The sequence below is a fragment of the Vulpes lagopus genome, chromosome 16 (genome assembly GCF_018345385.1).
Source record: "Vulpes lagopus strain Blue_001 chromosome 16, ASM1834538v1, whole genome shotgun sequence".
Classification (NCBI taxonomy): domain Eukaryota; kingdom Metazoa; phylum Chordata; class Mammalia; order Carnivora; family Canidae; genus Vulpes; species Vulpes lagopus.
The window spans coordinates 45,034,961-45,044,526 of record NC_054839.1 but is presented as its reverse complement, the minus strand read 5'-3'; positions in this window follow the sequence as shown (position 1 = coordinate 45,044,526).

Genomic DNA, 9,566 nt, shown 5'->3' with positions numbered 1-9,566 from the left:
CAGAGGGAGAAGCAGGCCCCATGCAGAGAGCCCAACGTGGGACTCGATACAGGGTCTCCAGGATCACGCCCTGGGCCGCTAAATCGCTGCGCCACCAGGGCTGCCCCCATCTTCTTTATCTGTTTATCTATGGATGGACACTTGAATTGCTTCCATATCTTGACTATTGTAACTGATCCTGCAATAAATATAGAAGTGCATATATTTTTTCAAATTAGTGTCTTTGTTTTCTTTGGTTAAATACCTAATAGTAGAATTATCAGATCATATGGTAATTCTATTTTTAAATTTTTGAGGAATTTCCATACTGTTTTCCATAGTGGCTGTACCAGTTTATATTTCTATCAATAGTGCATAAGGGATCCTTTTTCTCCACATCCTCACAACACTTGTTATTTCTTGTGGTTTTAGTTACAGCCATTCTGACAGGTATAAGGTGATACCTAATTATGCTTTTGATTTGCATTTTCCTGATGATGAGTGATGTTGAGCATCTTTTCATGTGTTTGTTGGACCTCTGTATGTCTTCTAAAAACATTTTTCCAGCTTTATTGAATATTAATTGCTCATATAGTTGTGGGTTTATTTTGTGGGCTTTCCATTTTGTTCATTGATCTATATGTTTCTGTGCCAGTACCATACTGTCTTGATCACTACAGCTTTGTAAAATAGCTTGAAGTCTGGAATTGTGATGCCTCCAGGTTTGCTTTTCTTTTTAAAAATTGCTTTGGCTATTTGGGGTCTTTTGTGGTTCCATACTAATTTTAGGGTTTGTTCTAGCTCTGTGAAAAATGCTGGTGGTATTTTGATAGTGATTGAATTAAATATGTAGATTGCTTTGGGTAATATAGACATTTTAACAGTATTTGTTCTTCCAATCCATTAACATGGAATTTCTTTGTGTCATCTTCAATTTCTTTCACTATTGTTTTATAGTTTTTAGAGTATAGAACTTTTACACTCTTTGGCTAGGTTTATTCCTAGGTATTTTATGGGATTTGGTACAATTATAAATGGGATTGATTACTTGATTTATCTTTCTGCTGCTTAATTATTGTTGCATAGAAATGCAACAGACTTCTATACATTGATTTTGTATCCTGTGACTCTACTGAATTTATGTATTAGTTCTAATAATTTTTTGATGGAATGAAATCTTGTCATTTGCAATGACATGAATGGAGCTAGAGAGTATTAGACTGAGCGAAATAAGTCAGAGAATGGCAAATACCATATCATTTCACTCATATGTGGAATTTAAGAAACAAAACAAATGAACATGGAAAAAGAGAGAGGCAAACCAAGAAATAGACTCTCACTATAGAGAACAAACTGAGCGTTATCAGAGGGTAGGTGGGTGGGGGATGGTTAAATAGGTGACAGGGTTTAACAAGGGCACTTGTGATGAGCAGTGGGTATTTATGTGGGAGATGGATCACTAAATTCTGCATCTGAAACTGATATTACACTGTGTGTTAACTAACTGGAATTTAAATTAAAATTTGAAAAATTTTCCCCCCATACTTGAATAGTTTTGAGAAAGAGATAAGCAAGTGAAATGGGTATGTTCTTAAAGGGTTTGAAATTGGGATAGTGTGTGTGTCCAGTTGTGGAGAATGGGAATGAGGAAAGGTGGGTTTAAAGGCTGAGGAAGGGCAGCCCAGGTGGCTCAGTGGTTTAGTGCCGCCTTCAGCCCAGGGTGTGATCCTGGAGACCTGGGATCAAGTCCCACGTTGGGCCGTTGGGCTCCCTGCACGGAGCCTGCTTCTCCCTCTGCCTGCTTCTCCATCTGCCTGTGTCTTTGCCTCTTTCTCTCTCATGAATGAATAAATAAAATCTTTTTTAAAAAATAAAGGCTTAGGAAGGTGGGTTTGGAAACTCACAGGAACATGAGATGAAGTAGGGAGGAAGGAGAGAAAGAGAAACATCATTTATAATGGTTTGATCAGTAGATCATAGAGAATCAAAAGCCAGAAATGTAAATGCTTGGGGATTGCAATGAAATGGGAAAGAGGAAAAGGCAAAATGATACATGAATGTTTATAAAGCGACTGGTAAAGAAATGAAGATGGCAAAGCTGGCATGAAAATAGTTGGGTTTTAGGATTTAGAGTGACACAGAAAAGCACTGTGTTAAAATTTTATAATCTATTTTTAATATAACATGTTTTATCTTACTACCAAAGTAATACATGCTAATTAATGGAAGGAAATATATTAATAGAAGAAATTTAAAGAAGAATGAAAATTAGTCATAATCCCATTACTTACAGAGGACAACTGTTAATATTCCCGTATTTTTATCTGATCCAACTATATATTTACGAGATGCAATTATATTACACCTACATATATCTACATACTTATAAATTTCTCTTCCTTTTTTGTCATTCAGTAATAAATAATTTACTCTTGCTGTTAGATGTTATTCCACAGCATCACTTTGAATAATACTTTTTGTCTTTCCTTACAATTTTTGCAGATAGCTTCTTTTCTCCTGAGGTGAATAGAGTGGAAACAGTAAGCACACCTATGCTTCTAGGTTTGGGTCATTACATTCCAGGCCTACTGCTTTAAATTGCTGTGTTTGGTTCATCACTCATGTCTGTTCAAATGTTCCCACAGTTTCAGGACACTACCAGAATTCTTCCCTTTTGGGGGAGGAGGAAAGTCTTTAATATTTACAAATAATTTTCTATATGCATTAGCCATTCTGTTTTCATGTCAGCATGGCAAGGTAGCTATTATTATTATTTAAATTTTGTAGATGAGAAACTTCAAGCTCAGAGAGACTGAATAACTTCTAAGGATGTACAATGCCTAGGTAGTGAAGCCAAAAATACAATTTATGTTCTCTTTCTTAAAACTCCATTCTTGTTCTTTTACTCCCTAAAGGAATAAAAAGAAAGGATTATTATTAAAATAGTCAGAATCTCAGCTATAAAATTGGAAGGATTGCAGATATCATGAACCCAGTAACTCACATGTTAAAAGAGTAGTTAAACCAGCTGGTAGAAATGGACAGAAAACAATTTTAGGAGCCACATTTGGAGGTCCAGTTTTTGGCACATTGTTAAATAATTGCCTAATGCTTTCACCACTTTGCCTTAAAATATGTTTCCTGTCCCTGATAATTGTGTTATGGGGGTATATGAGGGGATTGGAAGGAAATGTCATACTCCCAGGGGCCTTGATATGGCATCCCATTCCCTACACTTGTAGTGCTAAAACCTTCCATACAGGTTATACTGGGAGTTGCTGGGGACATTGAGAAAATACAGAAATTGCATCTCTTAGAATCATAAGGAACTTAGGACCTGGCAGATGATATCTTGACTTTATGTGCTGGCGTCATGGCAAAATTAAATTTAGCAGCATAAAGCCAAAGGAAATGCTAATGAGAAGTTATTACCTAATAATATTTGCAGAGCCTTGACAGGTATTGAAGGGAACATGGAGGTGGATACAATTCCTGTTCAGGGCATAATAGCTGTAAGAGGACTAGTAAAGCATGCTCTTGGGATAAAGTTGCTTATCAGTATAAGGTTAATTACCTCTTTGAGGACATTGACAGAAGTGACATTGACAAGAACAGAAAAGCAGAAGGCCTTAAAAATCGTGGTCTTTACACATTTGGAGGAAGAAATACAGGGAGATGTAAAATGAAGTCATCTTGCTACACTGAATACACCTCTCTTTTCTCCTCCTTTCTAAGACTGAAATAAGAACCATCCTTAACTGGGTATAGTTCAGTCCCATTTCAGAATTTTCTCCATGTTTATCCTGAAATCGCAGCAGGAGCCTTAGAAGTGATACACTAAAAAGCTGGATCTAGTCCAGCACATCCAAAGTGCAGTGTTTTAGAATCTTTCCAGATTGACATTGGATAGAGTGTAGCCATTTATTACTCTTTATTATGGAAGGATGTAGTCTGTGAGGACCATCCTGACTAAAGTAGTTTCTTTTTTTTTTTCTTCAAATAGAATGCCAAATAGAATTGGCAGTACTCCTTGAAAATTAATTCAAAGTGTACATAACTATTTTAAAGGCTGAATTTACATTACATATTCTTTCTGAACAAGATAGTATTAGACCACATAATAATACTGTAGTGATAAAAATGTACTTTATGTTTAGCATAATAGCACATATTTATGGGACACTACTTTGATCCAGGCACTATTCTAAGTTTTAACAAGTATTAAGTCATTTTTTTCCTCATAATAACATTTTGAGGTGGGCATCACCTTTTATTATTATTTTATAGATGATAAAAGTAAGATACAAAGAAGTTAAGATTGCCCCCAATTACACAACAGTTATCTAATAGAGGCCAAGACTGAGCACAGAAAATGTGATTCTGTGTCTTAAATCCTCTTGCTTCTTTGGACACACATGATCTAACCAGTGTGCAAATTACAACTTTCATTTTCCCACTGTAATGCATGACTTGACTAATGGATTTACCATTTACAGTCAAGTAATTGCAGTACTGCTTATTCTATTTTTTTTCTTGCCTGGAAATAAACTCATTTCAGACTATATCACAAGGAAATGCACATATAGAAAATATGGCAGGAACATACCAGGAAACAAGCAGTTTTGAAGTCAGTGATGTAAGGCTTTAAATGCAACACATATAATTGCTGTAGTTCCCAATGTTATTCATTATTGTTAGCTTCCAGCGTCTTTGTGTCTTCTCACTAAGGTGATATACTATCTTTCAGTTGCTCAAATGTGAGGTGTGGACATTTCAACTCTGCTTCTAAATAAATCATTGAAAGGCATGTTTGAGAACGTACATAGAACATAGTTCTGATGGCTTTGTTGGGCAGGTTAGTTAGCTGGGTAGTTAGCTAGCAAAGCAGAAAAACCTTAGGCTCAAGAATCAATTTCCATCCCAGGTAGAGCATTTATTAGAAGTCTATGTTTGGCAGTTATTTAATCTCATTGTATTGTCCTTTACTATCTGTAAAATGGAGATATTTCTCACCTCCTCACAGAGTGTGACAATAAGAGTAATATTATTATTAGGTTAGATTCTTCAAGCAGACAGGCTGCTTTTTTTTTTTTTTTTAAGACAGGCTGCTTTGATTGCTAATGTATTTATTTATGATTAGTTAAGTAATACAAACCATTTGGTAAAAGAACTTGATATGAGTTCAGAAGAACATTTAAAAAAAATTGGAAACTCCTAATCTTTCCATGCATGGTTTAGATTCTTGATCAGTGGCCTCATATGATCTGTACATTCTATTATTATAAAGCATATCACTTTGTATTTAATTTCTTTACATGTAGGTCTATTAGATATGACTGTGAACTCTTGGAGAGAAAGGACCAACACCCATCAATCTTCATAGCTTCAACATCTGGCACACTGCTACAGAATAGATGCTTATTAAGTGATTGTATAATAAATAAACCAATTTTAAGTACTGAGTGTAGGTATCAGTTGAAACGCTGCATTATATTAGAATACTGTAATATCAGTTTAGTGACAGTACATTCAATTAATCATGCTTAACTGAACTGAGAATAGTTTTGGCTCTTCTCATTTTTCTGTATACTTCATGAAAGCTGGGTTCTTTTGGGACATTCATGCCAAAATAACGTGGTTATGTCTTGGGTAATAAATGGATGTTTTCTCTGGAATCATATTAACAGAGTAAGTGGTTCAACTGATAAAAAAACAATGTATAATGCTCTAAGGATTAAAATAAAAAAAGTTTCTGGAGGAAAGAAAATCACATTGTTCCATTATTTAAATTAAGTTGCTACTGTAATTTTCTCAAAAGTTGCATCAGTGATAATGCTATTTGTAGTACGGATAACTGATAATTAAAATGCTTGGCAATGGAGTTATAACCCAACAGGCAAAAAAAATGTGTACTGTATCTGGTATAAGTAAGGTTATCTTAGAATAAAAGAACATTTCTATGATTCCAATTCTGACTTGCATGTGATAACACTGGAGTGTATGATGGCTCATGTATTAAAATTAGGGGTTATGGGGGAAACAGAGACTTTAGTATCATTATCCTTTTCAAGAGCCAGCTCTCAATTAGTGAGATGGATCCATTATTTTTTTCTCCTGCTTTTCTCTTGTGGCCCATTACCTTTGCTCTACTTGAACTGAAGAGAACATTCGGGGATTTGTGGCAATCTACTGAAATTTTTATAACCTGAATTGACTTTCCAGGTTCAGCCAGCAACACCCAGGATATTAAACTGACACTTCTGAATTTCCTAGGGCTGCTAGCACACATCTGCTATTCATTTCTACACAGTTTATAGAGTGACTATTTTCTAAGTCACAGGGGTCTTCAGAAAGTTGTTGCTGACAGGATTTCTGAAAAGAAGAGTAAAGGTGTGACATATGCCACAAGATTGGCCTAGATCTTTGATAATGTTGGCAATCAGGCTATTGGAAGATTCTTCACCATTACTATCAGGCTGGTTTCAATCTGCCTTCAGTGATGCTGAACAATTCAAATAGGAGAGGCAAGAATGACCAAAGAATTGACAGGAGTGAACGTAGTGTTGTTTAAAGAATGATCTAGAAGAAATTGTTTGGAATGAAGCAGAGCAGTCAATGCAGGAAAGTATTGTGGTCCAAATGTCTCATTCCACAAGGGATATAGAATTGGGCACACATTTACATTGGCAAGATTCTGAGAACAAGTTAGTTTCCCAGACTAGATCTCAGAAGTCATTTAAAGCTATAGTGAAAATTTCAGATAAAATGAAAATCAGTAGAAAATACTGCTATTACCCTTCTCTATGAATAGGGAAGCTATGTGGGACAGTAGTTAAAGCTGGAAATTTGTTTCTTTTTTTTTTTTAAAAGATTTTATTCATTCATTCATTCATTCATTCATTCGAGACACACAGAGAGGCAGAGACATAGGCAGAGAGAGAAGCAGGTTCCTTGCAGGGAGCCTAACGTCGGACTTGATCCCTGGACCCTAGGATCATGCCCTGAGCTGAAGGCCAGATGCTCAACTCCTGTGCCACCCAGGAGTCCCTAGAAATTTGTTTTTTTACAGTTGTATGACCTTGCACACATAGCTTAATCGTGGTAGATTTTAGTTTTCTCATCTATAAAATGATAATGAGAATAGTACCTATGTCAGAGATTAGTTTTGAGAATTACATAAAATAATGCAATGAAGCACACTGAGCATTTCCTGAAACATATGAAACACTCAAGAAGTTTTGGTTATTATCTCATAATTAATATGATTATGATTGTATCTAAAGAGAAGAGGGCTGCCTGGAGAGTTGTTTTCCATTTTTAGGACAGTTGAAAGAAGAGAATATGAATAATCACTGAGTTTACCTATTTGCTCAAAGAGCAAAAAAACAACTCACATTGTATATTATGAACCTATCAGATAGCCTAATTTATTTTTACCACATAATGAACTTATTAACAGACCTTGTTGAGTGGTATTTTGTTTGGTACTAAGAAATACCAATAGCTCAGTTATATAAATAGTATCTTGCACTTGTATTACCTTGAAGATGACCAACTTTAGGGGAAAACATTTTTGCTACTTTCACTTGCCAAATGCCTGACAAACACCCAGGACCCTTTTAGAGAACTGACAAAGTGACAAGTGTTTTCATAATAATACTTAGATGCTTTTTGCCTTTCTTCCCTTTCTTTCTTTAATAAATACACTGTTGGATTTTCCAGAGGCTCTATGCTGCATAAAATCGCAACAACATCAACTAAGGAGAATCCAGTTTACTTCTACTAAGATATTAAAAGAGCATTGCAAAACTATTAAACAGTGCAACTCTTCTCAGTAAAGTGTTTTCCTTTGGAAAGCAGTTTTTCTTTTTGTAAACATATGCTATTTATGTTACATGTAATGAGTTATTATTTTAAAATAATTACCTATTTGAAATGGTCTCAGTTGAAATACAGAACATGAGCAATATTGATAGATATAACCCACATAAACAAAAGCTCTTTGGGGTCTTCAGTATTTTTACAAGTGTAAAATGGTCCCAGAATGAAGAATTTGAGAACTGCCCTTTAAAATAAAACATTTATGGTTGCAGGGACATTTACATAGTTTTAGAAGCTTCTTAAAAGGATAGAGAGCAAAATGCTAACTAGGATCAGAGGTCACAAAGTTTTGGTATATTCATATTATGTGTGAGATACACAAGTGACCTCCTAACATCAGCCTGTGTGCTAAAGTAGCTAAATAACTTTCTCTCTCCTGGTCTTTACCTGTCTTTGGTGCTATCATGGACCCTAGAACCTGCCCGTTTCTGTGTGTACATTTGTTACCCCATTTCTTCATTTAAAAAGCAATGGTTAAGCATTTAGCCACTTCCTTAGTGGAAGTGGAAATTTTAAAAAAGGGAAGATATGGTCTCTGTCTTCATAGAGCTTACAATCTAGAGCAAGAGACACCTGTTAGAAAGTGAATGACTAAATATATGGTTGACAATGATTATAAATGCTAAGTTTGGGAAGCTTTTTTATTTTTTTTAATTTTTTAAAAAAGATTTTATTTATTTATTCATAGAGACACAGAGAGACACACAGAGAGAGGCAGAGGGAGAAGCAGGCACCATGCAGAGAGCCCGATGCGGGACTCCATTCAGGGTCTCCAGGGTCACTCCCTGGGCTGCAGGCGGCGCTAAACCGCTGCACCACGGGGGCTGCCCAGGAAGCTTTTTTTAAAGCCAAGTCAATATCATAAGGAATATTATTTACTGTTCTTTTTCCTATAAGTTACTCAGTCTAGATCTAAAGTTCTAAGTAACCCTTTTTTGGTTAAATAGATATATTGCTATAGTAACATCCCCTGGGAATCCTCCTTTGCCTTATTATATCCTTATGTAATCTTTCCTACAGGATTCTTAGTTAGGCCCCGAGTCTTGCCTTGGCCAATAGAGAATCAGAGACTTGAAAAATACTTATGCCCTGGGATTTCCTCTTTCTTGCTGTTGGGAACTTTTCCACCACATGTGAAAAAGCCAGAGCTGGGCTGCTCACATAGGCCAGAGCTGAAGAAGGCCATCTTATACTGTCCACTCCTAGTTAAATATTAAATAGCCAGACGATTACAGCAGCATGTGAGATGAAAGCAGAGACCAGCCCAAATTGCTGATCTACAGAAATGTGAGCAAACTCTCTTCTTAAAACTAGCGAATTATATATTACATGACTCTTAGGGAAGGCAGGACATCTTCCACCCCAGGCAGCTAGAATGTAGAGCATGACTTAGGCTGGGTGATAATGACCTAATAATTACCTTCTGGCATAAAATTGCTCAAAAACTTGGTGGGTCCAAATAATAATCTTTTTATATGCTCATATAATCTTACAGTCTGGTGACTGGTACCTTTCAATTATGAGAAATTAAAATTGTCATAATTTCTCTTCTTTTCTCTCTCTGTCATTTGTCATGTGTTGATATCCTGGATGGATTCCCTAATTTTCTCTCTTCCTCTCCTATTTCCCATTTCTGCCTTTTCTGCCTTTTCTAGTTAAATTTTGGTTTTGGATCTCTAATTTTTTTTAAGAGCTATTTTTCTCTT